At 46.4% G+C, this 14996-nt stretch overlaps 10 non-coding genes across 10 annotated transcripts; all 10 read left to right on the forward strand.

Moving 5' to 3' along the window:
- Positions 1 to 447: 447 nt before the first annotated feature.
- On the forward strand, positions 448 to 638 carry LOC142288445 (U2 spliceosomal RNA). The gene has a single exon (XR_012749217.1). It is a non-coding gene; the product is annotated as a U2 spliceosomal RNA (small nuclear RNA).
- A 1387-nt stretch (positions 639 to 2025) lies between these two features.
- On the forward strand, positions 2026 to 2216 carry LOC142288424 (U2 spliceosomal RNA). Its single transcript, XR_012749197.1, has one exon. It is a non-coding gene; the product is annotated as a U2 spliceosomal RNA (small nuclear RNA).
- A 1387-nt stretch (positions 2217 to 3603) lies between these two features.
- Positions 3604 to 3794, forward strand: LOC142288425 (U2 spliceosomal RNA). Its single transcript, XR_012749198.1, has one exon. It is a non-coding gene; the product is annotated as a U2 spliceosomal RNA (small nuclear RNA).
- A 1387-nt stretch (positions 3795 to 5181) lies between these two features.
- Positions 5182 to 5372, forward strand: LOC142288426 (U2 spliceosomal RNA). Its single transcript, XR_012749199.1, has one exon. It is a non-coding gene; the product is annotated as a U2 spliceosomal RNA (small nuclear RNA).
- Positions 5373 to 6759: 1387 nt separating this feature from the next.
- Positions 6760 to 6950, forward strand: LOC142288427 (U2 spliceosomal RNA). The gene has a single exon (XR_012749200.1). It is a non-coding gene; the product is annotated as a U2 spliceosomal RNA (small nuclear RNA).
- A 1387-nt stretch (positions 6951 to 8337) lies between these two features.
- Positions 8338 to 8528, forward strand: LOC142288428 (U2 spliceosomal RNA). The gene has a single exon (XR_012749201.1). It is a non-coding gene; the product is annotated as a U2 spliceosomal RNA (small nuclear RNA).
- Positions 8529 to 9915: 1387 nt separating this feature from the next.
- Positions 9916 to 10106, forward strand: LOC142288429 (U2 spliceosomal RNA). Its single transcript, XR_012749202.1, has one exon. It is a non-coding gene; the product is annotated as a U2 spliceosomal RNA (small nuclear RNA).
- Positions 10107 to 11493: 1387 nt separating this feature from the next.
- LOC142288430 (U2 spliceosomal RNA) lies at positions 11494 to 11684 on the forward strand. Its single transcript, XR_012749203.1, has one exon. It is a non-coding gene; the product is annotated as a U2 spliceosomal RNA (small nuclear RNA).
- Positions 11685 to 13071: 1387 nt separating this feature from the next.
- LOC142288431 (U2 spliceosomal RNA) lies at positions 13072 to 13262 on the forward strand. Its single transcript, XR_012749204.1, has one exon. It is a non-coding gene; the product is annotated as a U2 spliceosomal RNA (small nuclear RNA).
- A 1387-nt stretch (positions 13263 to 14649) lies between these two features.
- LOC142288432 (U2 spliceosomal RNA) lies at positions 14650 to 14840 on the forward strand. The gene has a single exon (XR_012749205.1). It is a non-coding gene; the product is annotated as a U2 spliceosomal RNA (small nuclear RNA).
- The last annotated feature ends 156 nt before the right edge of the window (positions 14841 to 14996 follow it).

The raw sequence follows: 14996 nt of genomic DNA on the forward strand, positions 1-14996 counted from the left end.
GTGGTAGGGGGATGACAGGAGAAGGGAAGCGGGTGGTGAGAAAGGTACAGAGGGCAGGGTTTGGGGGCTGGGAAGGAAAGGGAAAAGATTAAGGTTTGGGGATGATGAAAGGGCTTTCTACGGGTAAGGATGGCAAAGGGTGGCAGTGACGGAAAGTCAGGCAACCTGTCCTGTCCGTCTTTTTGTATCGTGAATTGGAAAGACTGCAAGGGGGAGGGGAGTTGCTTGCGCCCTAAAGGAGGAGTTATTCAGATTCATTGCAGTGGGCGGCGGCTGCAAAACGCACCATTCTTCTTGTTTTGGCTCTGCAAAGCAGCCTTTTCAAGGGTTGGCTTGGGTGACAAAATGTCTTGTGTAGGCGTGGGTTTGTCTCCCTCTCGCTCTCTCTCCCTAAGATGTGTCCGGCATAGGCCAGGGTGCCACTCGAGGCCCAAACCAATTCTGGTTATCGCTTCTCGGCCTTTTGGCTAAGATCAAGTGTAGTATCTGTTCTTATCAGTTTAATATGTGATACGTCCCCTATCTGGGGACCATATATTAAATGGATTTTTAGAACAGGGAGATGGAAAAAGAGCTTGCTCTGTCCACTCCACGCATTGACCTGGTATTGCAGTACCTCCAGGAACGGTGCACCCCTTCTTAACCCAGTTTCCAAAAGCAGAACTCAATTCACCTGATTCATATTAGCCCGATTTAATGAATTGGAAGAAAGCATACGTCTTCATATGCACCTCAATTTGGCCCATTCACTTTTCACACTTCCTCCTTTTGTTTTTTATCTTTCACACTTTTGACTTTCTTTATTCATCCAAATAGCAAACTCATCACCACTCAACCTGACCAACTCGGCTATGTCCCCGTGCTGCAGTTCTCTGTCTTATCTAGATCATTTGCAATTGAATGGAATAGATCCCTTTTGGACAAAGTGGATTCACCTGCTGCTGCAGTGACCACAGGTGTGATAACATCTAGAATTGGCATCTGGTGCGATCTCTCCGCTTCCACTCCAAAGAAAGTTACCTGTTTATTCCTATCATGCATTGGTTTTTGGGGTTTTCTTTGAGTAATGATGATCTCTTTAGTAGTCTGTTGGCGCCCTCTCCTGGAGGAATAGTTTGCTTGCTCTTGGACATTCTAAAAGAGAGGTCATGATAGACATTGAGCTTCTGAGCTCAATTGGGGACAGTCATGGGTGATGAATGTTTGCAACCTACTGCGAAGCCTCATACCGCAATATAAGGAACGTCAAATACTAAGAAAGGGCGGCCTATGAAAGAATTACTACTTTCAATAAGTACACTTAAACGGCTAATTGGGAATAGAAAAACTGTAAAAAGCCCTCTGAGAAAGCCCCCCTCTAACCTTTGATAGTAAGCTTTTCTGTAGTCTGCCTGTTGATGTATTTTCCGTTTGAACTGTGCACAACATGAAGAGACGGAACACTGGCGGCTTGTCACAATGCCCCCCGATGACATCACAATAGCGCTGCTGCCTAGAAAACAAGCTGCGCAGAAGAAGTTGTTCTTTGGGTGGGAGGGTGGGCTAGTGGAAGGAGGGGGCAATCTCTTTTTTTCCCGGGTGGTAGGGGGATGACAGGAGAAGGGAAGCGGGTGGTGAGAAAGGTACAGAGGGCAGGGTTTGGGGGCTGGGAAGGAAAGGGAAAAGATTAGGGTTTGGGGATGATGAAAGGGCTTTCTACGGGTAAGGATGGCAAAGGGTGGCAGTGACGGAAAGTCAGGCAACCTGTCCTGTCCGTCTTTTTGTATCGTGAATTGGAAAGACTGCAAGGGGGAGGGGAGTTGCTTGCGCCCTAAAGGAGGAGTTATTCAGATTCATTGCAGTGGGCGGCGGCTGCAAAACGCACCATTCTTCTTGTTTTGGCTCTGCAAAGCAGCCTTTTCAAGGGTTGGCTTGGGTGACAAAATGTCTTGTGTAGGCGTGGGTTTGTCTCCCTCTCGCTCTCTCTCCCTAAGATGTGTCCGGCATAGGCCAGGGTGCCACTCGAGGCCCAAACCAATTCTGGTTATCGCTTCTCGGCCTTTTGGCTAAGATCAAGTGTAGTATCTGTTCTTATCAGTTTAATATCTGATACGTCCCCTATCTGGGGACCATATATTAAATGGATTTTTAGAACAGGGAGATGGAAAAAGAGCTTGCTCTGTCCACTCCACGCATTGACCTGGTATTGCAGTACCTCCAGGAACGGTGCACCCCTTCTTAACCCAGTTTCCAAAAGCAGAACTCAATTCACCTGATTCATATTAGCCCGATTTAATGAATTGGAAGAAAGCATACGTCTTCATATGCACCTCAATTTGGCCCATTCACTTTTCACACTTCCTCCTTTTGTTTTTTATCTTTCACACTTTTGACTTTCTTTATTCATCCAAATAGCAAACTCATCACCACTCAACCTGACCAACTCGGCTATGTCCCCGTGCTGCAGTTCTCTGTCTTATCTAGATCATTTGCAATTGAATGGAATAGATCCCTTTTGGACAAAGTGGATTCACCTGCTGCTGCAGTGACCACAGGTGTGATAACATCTAGAATTGGCATCTGGTGCGATCTCTCCGCTTCCACTCCAAAGAAAGTTACCTGTTTATTCCTATCATGCATTGGTTTTTGGGGTTTTCTTTGAGTAATGATGATCTCTTTAGTAGTCTGTTGGCGCCCTCTCCTGGAGGAATAGTTTGCTTGCTCTTGGACATTCTAAAAGAGAGGTCATGATAGACATTGAGCTTCTGAGCTCAATTGGGGACAGTCATGGGTGATGAATGTTTGCAACCTACTGCGAAGCCTCATACCGCAATATAAGGAACGTCAAATACTAAGAAAGGGCGGCCTATGAAAGAATTACTACTTTCAATAAGTACACTTAAACGGCTAATTGGGAATAGAAAAACTGTAAAAAGCCCTCTGAGAAAGCCCCCCTCTAACCTTTGATAGTAAGCTTTTCTGTAGTCTGCCTGTTGATGTATTTTCCGTTTGAACTGTGCACAACATGAAGAGACGGAACACTGGCGGCTTGTCACAATGCCCCCCGATGACATCACAATAGCGCTGCTGCCTAGAAAACAAGCTGCGCAGAAGAAGTTGTTCTTTGGGTGGGAGGGTGGGCTAGTGGAAGGAGGGGGCAATCTCTTTTTTTCCCGGGTGGTAGGGGGATGACAGGAGAAGGGAAGCGGGTGGTGAGAAAGGTACAGAGGGCAGGGTTTGGGGGCTGGGAAGGAAAGGGAAAAGATTAGGGTTTGGGGATGATGAAAGGGCTTTCTACGGGTAAGGATGGCAAAGGGTGGCAGTGACGGAAAGTCAGGCAACCTGTCCTGTCCGTCTTTTTGTATCGTGAATTGGAAAGACTGCAAGGGGGAGGGGAGTTGCTTGCGCCCTAAAGGAGGAGTTATTCAGATTCATTGCAGTGGGCGGCGGCTGCAAAACGCACCATTCTTCTTGTTTTGGCTCTGCAAAGCAGCCTTTTCAAGGGTTGGCTTGGGTGACAAAATGTCTTGTGTAGGCGTGGGTTTGTCTCCCTCTCGCTCTCTCTCCCTAAGATGTGTCCGGCATAGGCCAGGGTGCCACTCGAGGCCCAAACCAATTCTGGTTATCGCTTCTCGGCCTTTTGGCTAAGATCAAGTGTAGTATCTGTTCTTATCAGTTTAATATCTGATACGTCCCCTATCTGGGGACCATATATTAAATGGATTTTTAGAACAGGGAGATGGAAAAAGAGCTTGCTCTGTCCACTCCACGCATTGACCTGGTATTGCAGTACCTCCAGGAACGGTGCACCCCTTCTTAACCCAGTTTCCAAAAGCAGAACTCAATTCACCTGATTCATATTAGCCCGATTTAATGAATTGGAAGAAAGCATACGTCTTCATATGCACCTCAATTTGGCCCATTCACTTTTCACACTTCCTCCTTTTGTTTTTTATCTTTCACACTTTTGACTTTCTTTATTCATCCAAATAGCAAACTCATCACCACTCAACCTGACCAACTCGGCTATGTCCCCGTGCTGCAGTTCTCTGTCTTATCTAGATCATTTGCAATTGAATGGAATAGATCCCTTTTGGACAAAGTGGATTCACCTGCTGCTGCAGTGACCACAGGTGTGATAACATCTAGAATTGGCATCTGGTGCGATCTCTCCGCTTCCACTCCAAAGAAAGTTACCTGTTTATTCCTATCATGCATTGGTTTTTGGGGTTTTCTTTGAGTAATGATGATCTCTTTAGTAGTCTGTTGGCGCCCTCTCCTGGAGGAATAGTTTGCTTGCTCTTGGACATTCTAAAAGAGAGGTCATGATAGACATTGAGCTTCTGAGCTCAATTGGGGACAGTCATGGGTGATGAATGTTTGCAACCTACTGCGAAGCCTCATACCGCAATATAAGGAACGTCAAATACTAAGAAAGGGCGGCCTATGAAAGAATTACTACTTTCAATAAGTACACTTAAACGGCTAATTGGGAATAGAAAAACTGTAAAAAGCCCTCTGAGAAAGCCCCCCTCTAACCTTTGATAGTAAGCTTTTCTGTAGTCTGCCTGTTGATGTATTTTCCGTTTGAACTGTGCACAACATGAAGAGACGGAACACTGGCGGCTTGTCACAATGCCCCCCGATGACATCACAATAGCGCTGCTGCCTAGAAAACAAGCTGCGCAGAAGAAGTTGTTCTTTGGGTGGGAGGGTGGGCTAGTGGAAGGAGGGGGCAATCTCTTTTTTTCCCGGGTGGTAGGGGGATGACAGGAGAAGGGAAGCGGGTGGTGAGAAAGGTACAGAGGGCAGGGTTTGGGGGCTGGGAAGGAAAGGGAAAAGATTAGGGTTTGGGGATGATGAAAGGGCTTTCTACGGGTAAGGATGGCAAAGGGTGGCAGTGACGGAAAGTCAGGCAACCTGTCCTGTCCGTCTTTTTGTATCGTGAATTGGAAAGACTGCAAGGGGGAGGGGAGTTGCTTGCGCCCTAAAGGAGGAGTTATTCAGATTCATTGCAGTGGGCGGCGGCTGCAAAACGCACCATTCTTCTTGTTTTGGCTCTGCAAAGCAGCCTTTTCAAGGGTTGGCTTGGGTGACAAAATGTCTTGTGTAGGCGTGGGTTTGTCTCCCTCTCGCTCTCTCTCCCTAAGATGTGTCCGGCATAGGCCAGGGTGCCACTCGAGGCCCAAACCAATTCTGGTTATCGCTTCTCGGCCTTTTGGCTAAGATCAAGTGTAGTATCTGTTCTTATCAGTTTAATATCTGATACGTCCCCTATCTGGGGACCATATATTAAATGGATTTTTAGAACAGGGAGATGGAAAAAGAGCTTGCTCTGTCCACTCCACGCATTGACCTGGTATTGCAGTACCTCCAGGAACGGTGCACCCCTTCTTAACCCAGTTTCCAAAAGCAGAACTCAATTCACCTGATTCATATTAGCCCGATTTAATGAATTGGAAGAAAGCATACGTCTTCATATGCACCTCAATTTGGCCCATTCACTTTTCACACTTCCTCCTTTTGTTTTTTATCTTTCACACTTTTGACTTTCTTTATTCATCCAAATAGCAAACTCATCACCACTCAACCTGACCAACTCGGCTATGTCCCCGTGCTGCAGTTCTCTGTCTTATCTAGATCATTTGCAATTGAATGGAATAGATCCCTTTTGGACAAAGTGGATTCACCTGCTGCTGCAGTGACCACAGGTGTGATAACATCTAGAATTGGCATCTGGTGCGATCTCTCCGCTTCCACTCCAAAGAAAGTTACCTGTTTATTCCTATCATGCATTGGTTTTTGGGGTTTTCTTTGAGTAATGATGATCTCTTTAGTAGTCTGTTGGCGCCCTCTCCTGGAGGAATAGTTTGCTTGCTCTTGGACATTCTAAAAGAGAGGTCATGATAGACATTGAGCTTCTGAGCTCAATTGGGGACAGTCATGGGTGATGAATGTTTGCAACCTACTGCGAAGCCTCATACCGCAATATAAGGAACGTCAAATACTAAGAAAGGGCGGCCTATGAAAGAATTACTACTTTCAATAAGTACACTTAAACGGCTAATTGGGAATAGAAAAACTGTAAAAAGCCCTCTGAGAAAGCCCCCCTCTAACCTTTGATAGTAAGCTTTTCTGTAGTCTGCCTGTTGATGTATTTTCCGTTTGAACTGTGCACAACATGAAGAGACGGAACACTGGCGGCTTGTCACAATGCCCCCCGATGACATCACAATAGCGCTGCTGCCTAGAAAACAAGCTGCGCAGAAGAAGTTGTTCTTTGGGTGGGAGGGTGGGCTAGTGGAAGGAGGGGGCAATCTCTTTTTTTCCCGGGTGGTAGGGGGATGACAGGAGAAGGGAAGCGGGTGGTGAGAAAGGTACAGAGGGCAGGGTTTGGGGGCTGGGAAGGAAAGGGAAAAGATTAGGGTTTGGGGATGATGAAAGGGCTTTCTACGGGTAAGGATGGCAAAGGGTGGCAGTGACGGAAAGTCAGGCAACCTGTCCTGTCCGTCTTTTTGTATCGTGAATTGGAAAGACTGCAAGGGGGAGGGGAGTTGCTTGCGCCCTAAAGGAGGAGTTATTCAGATTCATTGCAGTGGGCGGCGGCTGCAAAACGCACCATTCTTCTTGTTTTGGCTCTGCAAAGCAGCCTTTTCAAGGGTTGGCTTGGGTGACAAAATGTCTTGTGTAGGCGTGGGTTTGTCTCCCTCTCGCTCTCTCTCCCTAAGATGTGTCCGGCATAGGCCAGGGTGCCACTCGAGGCCCAAACCAATTCTGGTTATCGCTTCTCGGCCTTTTGGCTAAGATCAAGTGTAGTATCTGTTCTTATCAGTTTAATATCTGATACGTCCCCTATCTGGGGACCATATATTAAATGGATTTTTAGAACAGGGAGATGGAAAAAGAGCTTGCTCTGTCCACTCCACGCATTGACCTGGTATTGCAGTACCTCCAGGAACGGTGCACCCCTTCTTAACCCAGTTTCCAAAAGCAGAACTCAATTCACCTGATTCATATTAGCCCGATTTAATGAATTGGAAGAAAGCATACGTCTTCATATGCACCTCAATTTGGCCCATTCACTTTTCACACTTCCTCCTTTTGTTTTTTATCTTTCACACTTTTGACTTTCTTTATTCATCCAAATAGCAAACTCATCACCACTCAACCTGACCAACTCGGCTATGTCCCCGTGCTGCAGTTCTCTGTCTTATCTAGATCATTTGCAATTGAATGGAATAGATCCCTTTTGGACAAAGTGGATTCACCTGCTGCTGCAGTGACCACAGGTGTGATAACATCTAGAATTGGCATCTGGTGCGATCTCTCCGCTTCCACTCCAAAGAAAGTTACCTGTTTATTCCTATCATGCATTGGTTTTTGGGGTTTTCTTTGAGTAATGATGATCTCTTTAGTAGTCTGTTGGCGCCCTCTCCTGGAGGAATAGTTTGCTTGCTCTTGGACATTCTAAAAGAGAGGTCATGATAGACATTGAGCTTCTGAGCTCAATTGGGGACAGTCATGGGTGATGAATGTTTGCAACCTACTGCGAAGCCTCATACCGCAATATAAGGAACGTCAAATACTAAGAAAGGGCGGCCTATGAAAGAATTACTACTTTCAATAAGTACACTTAAACGGCTAATTGGGAATAGAAAAACTGTAAAAAGCCCTCTGAGAAAGCCCCCCTCTAACCTTTGATAGTAAGCTTTTCTGTAGTCTGCCTGTTGATGTATTTTCCGTTTGAACTGTGCACAACATGAAGAGACGGAACACTGGCGGCTTGTCACAATGCCCCCCGATGACATCACAATAGCGCTGCTGCCTAGAAAACAAGCTGCGCAGAAGAAGTTGTTCTTTGGGTGGGAGGGTGGGCTAGTGGAAGGAGGGGGCAATCTCTTTTTTTCCCGGGTGGTAGGGGGATGACAGGAGAAGGGAAGCGGGTGGTGAGAAAGGTACAGAGGGCAGGGTTTGGGGGCTGGGAAGGAAAGGGAAAAGATTAGGGTTTGGGGATGATGAAAGGGCTTTCTACGGGTAAGGATGGCAAAGGGTGGCAGTGACGGAAAGTCAGGCAACCTGTCCTGTCCGTCTTTTTGTATCGTGAATTGGAAAGACTGCAAGGGGGAGGGGAGTTGCTTGCGCCCTAAAGGAGGAGTTATTCAGATTCATTGCAGTGGGCGGCGGCTGCAAAACGCACCATTCTTCTTGTTTTGGCTCTGCAAAGCAGCCTTTTCAAGGGTTGGCTTGGGTGACAAAATGTCTTGTGTAGGCGTGGGTTTGTCTCCCTCTCGCTCTCTCTCCCTAAGATGTGTCCGGCATAGGCCAGGGTGCCACTCGAGGCCCAAACCAATTCTGGTTATCGCTTCTCGGCCTTTTGGCTAAGATCAAGTGTAGTATCTGTTCTTATCAGTTTAATATCTGATACGTCCCCTATCTGGGGACCATATATTAAATGGATTTTTAGAACAGGGAGATGGAAAAAGAGCTTGCTCTGTCCACTCCACGCATTGACCTGGTATTGCAGTACCTCCAGGAACGGTGCACCCCTTCTTAACCCAGTTTCCAAAAGCAGAACTCAATTCACCTGATTCATATTAGCCCGATTTAATGAATTGGAAGAAAGCATACGTCTTCATATGCACCTCAATTTGGCCCATTCACTTTTCACACTTCCTCCTTTTGTTTTTTATCTTTCACACTTTTGACTTTCTTTATTCATCCAAATAGCAAACTCATCACCACTCAACCTGACCAACTCGGCTATGTCCCCGTGCTGCAGTTCTCTGTCTTATCTAGATCATTTGCAATTGAATGGAATAGATCCCTTTTGGACAAAGTGGATTCACCTGCTGCTGCAGTGACCACAGGTGTGATAACATCTAGAATTGGCATCTGGTGCGATCTCTCCGCTTCCACTCCAAAGAAAGTTACCTGTTTATTCCTATCATGCATTGGTTTTTGGGGTTTTCTTTGAGTAATGATGATCTCTTTAGTAGTCTGTTGGCGCCCTCTCCTGGAGGAATAGTTTGCTTGCTCTTGGACATTCTAAAAGAGAGGTCATGATAGACATTGAGCTTCTGAGCTCAATTGGGGACAGTCATGGGTGATGAATGTTTGCAACCTACTGCGAAGCCTCATACCGCAATATAAGGAACGTCAAATACTAAGAAAGGGCGGCCTATGAAAGAATTACTACTTTCAATAAGTACACTTAAACGGCTAATTGGGAATAGAAAAACTGTAAAAAGCCCTCTGAGAAAGCCCCCCTCTAACCTTTGATAGTAAGCTTTTCTGTAGTCTGCCTGTTGATGTATTTTCCGTTTGAACTGTGCACAACATGAAGAGACGGAACACTGGCGGCTTGTCACAATGCCCCCCGATGACATCACAATAGCGCTGCTGCCTAGAAAACAAGCTGCGCAGAAGAAGTTGTTCTTTGGGTGGGAGGGTGGGCTAGTGGAAGGAGGGGGCAATCTCTTTTTTTCCCGGGTGGTAGGGGGATGACAGGAGAAGGGAAGCGGGTGGTGAGAAAGGTACAGAGGGCAGGGTTTGGGGGCTGGGAAGGAAAGGGAAAAGATTAGGGTTTGGGGATGATGAAAGGGCTTTCTACGGGTAAGGATGGCAAAGGGTGGCAGTGACGGAAAGTCAGGCAACCTGTCCTGTCCGTCTTTTTGTATCGTGAATTGGAAAGACTGCAAGGGGGAGGGGAGTTGCTTGCGCCCTAAAGGAGGAGTTATTCAGATTCATTGCAGTGGGCGGCGGCTGCAAAACGCACCATTCTTCTTGTTTTGGCTCTGCAAAGCAGCCTTTTCAAGGGTTGGCTTGGGTGACAAAATGTCTTGTGTAGGCGTGGGTTTGTCTCCCTCTCGCTCTCTCTCCCTAAGATGTGTCCGGCATAGGCCAGGGTGCCACTCGAGGCCCAAACCAATTCTGGTTATCGCTTCTCGGCCTTTTGGCTAAGATCAAGTGTAGTATCTGTTCTTATCAGTTTAATATCTGATACGTCCCCTATCTGGGGACCATATATTAAATGGATTTTTAGAACAGGGAGATGGAAAAAGAGCTTGCTCTGTCCACTCCACGCATTGACCTGGTATTGCAGTACCTCCAGGAACGGTGCACCCCTTCTTAACCCAGTTTCCAAAAGCAGAACTCAATTCACCTGATTCATATTAGCCCGATTTAATGAATTGGAAGAAAGCATACGTCTTCATATGCACCTCAATTTGGCCCATTCACTTTTCACACTTCCTCCTTTTGTTTTTTATCTTTCACACTTTTGACTTTCTTTATTCATCCAAATAGCAAACTCATCACCACTCAACCTGACCAACTCGGCTATGTCCCCGTGCTGCAGTTCTCTGTCTTATCTAGATCATTTGCAATTGAATGGAATAGATCCCTTTTGGACAAAGTGGATTCACCTGCTGCTGCAGTGACCACAGGTGTGATAACATCTAGAATTGGCATCTGGTGCGATCTCTCCGCTTCCACTCCAAAGAAAGTTACCTGTTTATTCCTATCATGCATTGGTTTTTGGGGTTTTCTTTGAGTAATGATGATCTCTTTAGTAGTCTGTTGGCGCCCTCTCCTGGAGGAATAGTTTGCTTGCTCTTGGACATTCTAAAAGAGAGGTCATGATAGACATTGAGCTTCTGAGCTCAATTGGGGACAGTCATGGGTGATGAATGTTTGCAACCTACTGCGAAGCCTCATACCGCAATATAAGGAACGTCAAATACTAAGAAAGGGCGGCCTATGAAAGAATTACTACTTTCAATAAGTACACTTAAACGGCTAATTGGGAATAGAAAAACTGTAAAAAGCCCTCTGAGAAAGCCCCCCTCTAACCTTTGATAGTAAGCTTTTCTGTAGTCTGCCTGTTGATGTATTTTCCGTTTGAACTGTGCACAACATGAAGAGACGGAACACTGGCGGCTTGTCACAATGCCCCCCGATGACATCACAATAGCGCTGCTGCCTAGAAAACAAGCTGCGCAGAAGAAGTTGTTCTTTGGGTGGGAGGGTGGGCTAGTGGAAGGAGGGGGCAATCTCTTTTTTTCCCGGGTGGTAGGGGGATGACAGGAGAAGGGAAGCGGGTGGTGAGAAAGGTACAGAGGGCAGGGTTTGGGGGCTGGGAAGGAAAGGGAAAAGATTAGGGTTTGGGGATGATGAAAGGGCTTTCTACGGGTAAGGATGGCAAAGGGTGGCAGTGACGGAAAGTCAGGCAACCTGTCCTGTCCGTCTTTTTGTATCGTGAATTGGAAAGACTGCAAGGGGGAGGGGAGTTGCTTGCGCCCTAAAGGAGGAGTTATTCAGATTCATTGCAGTGGGCGGCGGCTGCAAAACGCACCATTCTTCTTGTTTTGGCTCTGCAAAGCAGCCTTTTCAAGGGTTGGCTTGGGTGACAAAATGTCTTGTGTAGGCGTGGGTTTGTCTCCCTCTCGCTCTCTCTCCCTAAGATGTGTCCGGCATAGGCCAGGGTGCCACTCGAGGCCCAAACCAATTCTGGTTATCGCTTCTCGGCCTTTTGGCTAAGATCAAGTGTAGTATCTGTTCTTATCAGTTTAATATCTGATACGTCCCCTATCTGGGGACCATATATTAAATGGATTTTTAGAACAGGGAGATGGAAAAAGAGCTTGCTCTGTCCACTCCACGCATTGACCTGGTATTGCAGTACCTCCAGGAACGGTGCACCCCTTCTTAACCCAGTTTCCAAAAGCAGAACTCAATTCACCTGATTCATATTAGCCCGATTTAATGAATTGGAAGAAAGCATACGTCTTCATATGCACCTCAATTTGGCCCATTCACTTTTCACACTTCCTCCTTTTGTTTTTTATCTTTCACACTTTTGACTTTCTTTATTCATCCAAATAGCAAACTCATCACCACTCAACCTGACCAACTCGGCTATGTCCCCGTGCTGCAGTTCTCTGTCTTATCTAGATCATTTGCAATTGAATGGAATAGATCCCTTTTGGACAAAGTGGATTCACCTGCTGCTGCAGTGACCACAGGTGTGATAACATCTAGAATTGGCATCTGGTGCGATCTCTCCGCTTCCACTCCAAAGAAAGTTACCTGTTTATTCCTATCATGCATTGGTTTTTGGGGTTTTCTTTGAGTAATGATGATCTCTTTAGTAGTCTGTTGGCGCCCTCTCCTGGAGGAATAGTTTGCTTGCTCTTGGACATTCTAAAAGAGAGGTCATGATAGACATTGAGCTTCTGAGCTCAATTGGGGACAGTCATGGGTGATGAATGTTTGCAACCTACTGCGAAGCCTCATACCGCAATATAAGGAACGTCAAATACTAAGAAAGGGCGGCCTATGAAAGAATTACTACTTTCAATAAGTACACTTAAACGGCTAATTGGGAATAGAAAAACTGTAAAAAGCCCTCTGAGAAAGCCCCCCTCTAACCTTTGATAGTAAGCTTTTCTGTAGTCTGCCTGTTGATGTATTTTCCGTTTGAACTGTGCACAACATGAAGAGACGGAACACTGGCGGCTTGTCACAATGCCCCCCGATGACATCACAATAGCGCTGCTGCCTAGAAAACAAGCTGCGCAGAAGAAGTTGTTCTTTGGGTGGGAGGGTGGGCTAGTGGAAGGAGGGGGCAATCTCTTTTTTTCCCGGGTGGTAGGGGGATGACAGGAGAAGGGAAGCGGGTGGTGAGAAAGGTACAGAGGGCAGGGTTTGGGGGCTGGGAAGGAAAGGGAAAAGATTAGGGTTTGGGGATGATGAAAGGGCTTTCTACGGGTAAGGATGGCAAAGGGTGGCAGTGACGGAAAGTCAGGCAACCTGTCCTGTCCGTCTTTTTGTATCGTGAATTGGAAAGACTGCAAGGGGGAGGGGAGTTGCTTGCGCCCTAAAGGAGGAGTTATTCAGATTCATTGCAGTGGGCGGCGGCTGCAAAACGCACCATTCTTCTTGTTTTGGCTCTGCAAAGCAGCCTTTTCAAGGGTTGGCTTGGGTGACAAAATGTCTTGTGTAGGCGTGGGTTTGTCTCCCTCTCGCTCTCTCTCCCTAAGATGTGTCCGGCATAGGCCAGGGTGCCACTCGAGGCCCAAACCAATTCTGGTTATCGCTTCTCGGCCTTTTGGCTAAGATCAAGTGTAGTATCTGTTCTTATCAGTTTAATATCTGATACGTCCCCTATCTGGGGACCATATATTAAATGGATTTTTAGAACAGGGAGATGGAAAAAGAGCTTGCTCTGTCCACTCCACGCATTGACCTGGTATTGCAGTACCTCCAGGAACGGTGCACCCCTTCTTAACCCAGTTTCCAAAAGCAGAACTCAATTCACCTGATTCATATTAGCCCGATTTAATGAATTGGAAGAAAGCATACGTCTTCATATGCACCTCAATTTGGCCCATTCACTTTTCACACTTCCTCCTTTTGTTTTTTATCTTTCACACTTTTGACTTTCTTTATTCATCCAAATAGCAAACTCATCACCACTCAACCTGACCAACTCGGCTATGTCCCCGTGCTGCAGTTCTCTGTCTTATCTAGATCATTTGCAATTGAATGGAATAGATCCCTTTTGGACAAAGTGGATTCACCTGCTGCTGCAGTGACCACAGGTGTGATAACATCTAGAATTGGCATCTGGTGCGATCTCTCCGCTTCCACTCCAAAGAAAGTTACCTGTTTATTCCTATCATGCATTGGTTTTTGGGGTTTTCTTTGAGTAATGATGATCTCTTTAGTAGTCTGTTGGCGCCCTCTCCTGGAGGAATAGTTTGCTTGCTCTTGGACATTCTAAAAGAGAGGTCATGATAGACATTGAGCTTCTGAGCTCAATTGGGGACAGTCATGGGTGATGAATGTTTGCAACCTACTGCGAAGCCTCATACCGCAATATAAGGAACGTCAAATACTAAGAAAGGGCGGCCTATGAAAGAATTACTACTTTCAATAAGTACACTTAAACGGCTAATTGGGAATAGAAAAACTGTAAAAAGCCCTCTGAGAAAGCCCCCCTCTAACCTTTGATAGTAAGCTTTTCTGTAGTCTGCCTGTTGATGTATTTTCCGTTTGAACTGTGCACAACATGAAGAGACGGAACACTGGCGGCTTGTCACAATGCCCCCCGATGACATCACAATAGCGCTGCTGCCTAGAAAACAAGCTGCGCAGAAGAAGTTGTTCTTTGGGTGGGAGGGTGGGCTAGTGGAAGGAGGGGGCAATCTCTTTTTTTCCCGGGTGGTAGGGGGATGACAGGAGAAGGGAAGCGGGTGGTGAGAAAGGTACAGAGGGCAGGGTTTGGGGGCTGGGAAGGAAAGGGAAAAGATTAGGGTTTGGGGATGATGAAAGGGCTTTCTACGGGTAAGGATGGCAAAGGGTGGCAGTGACGGAAAGTCAGGCAACCTGTCCTGTCCGTCTTTTTGTATCGTGAATTGGAAAGACTGCAAGGGGGAGGGGAGTTGCTTGCGCCCTAAAGGAGGAGTTATTCAGATTCATTGCAGTGGGCGGCGGCTGCAAAACGCACCATTCTTCTTGTTTTGGCTCTGCAAAGCAGCCTTTTCAAGGGTTGGCTTGGGTGACAAAATGTCTTGTGTAGGCGTGGGTTTGTCTCCCTCTCGCTCTCTCTCCCTAAGATGTGTCCGGCATAGGCCAGGGTGCCACTCGAGGCCCAAACCAATTCTGGTTATCGCTTCTCGGCCTTTTGGCTAAGATCAAGTGTAGTATCTGTTCTTATCAGTTTAATATCTGATACGTCCCCTATCTGGGGACCATATATTAAATGGATTTTTAGAACAGGGAGATGGAAAAAGAGCTTGCTCTGTCCACTCCACGCATTGACCTGGTATTGCAGTACCTCCAGGAACGGTGCACCCCTTCTTAACCCAGTTTCCAAAAGCAGAACTCAATTCACCTGATTCATATTAGCCCGATTTAATGAATTGGAAGAAAGCATACATCTTCATATGCACCTCAATTTGGCCCATTCACTTTTCACACTTCCTCCTTTTGTTTTTTATCTTTCACACTTTTGA

Source organism: Anomaloglossus baeobatrachus, unplaced genomic scaffold, assembly GCF_048569485.1.
Source record: "Anomaloglossus baeobatrachus isolate aAnoBae1 unplaced genomic scaffold, aAnoBae1.hap1 Scaffold_823, whole genome shotgun sequence".
Classification (NCBI taxonomy): Eukaryota; Metazoa; Chordata; class Amphibia; order Anura; family Aromobatidae; genus Anomaloglossus; species Anomaloglossus baeobatrachus.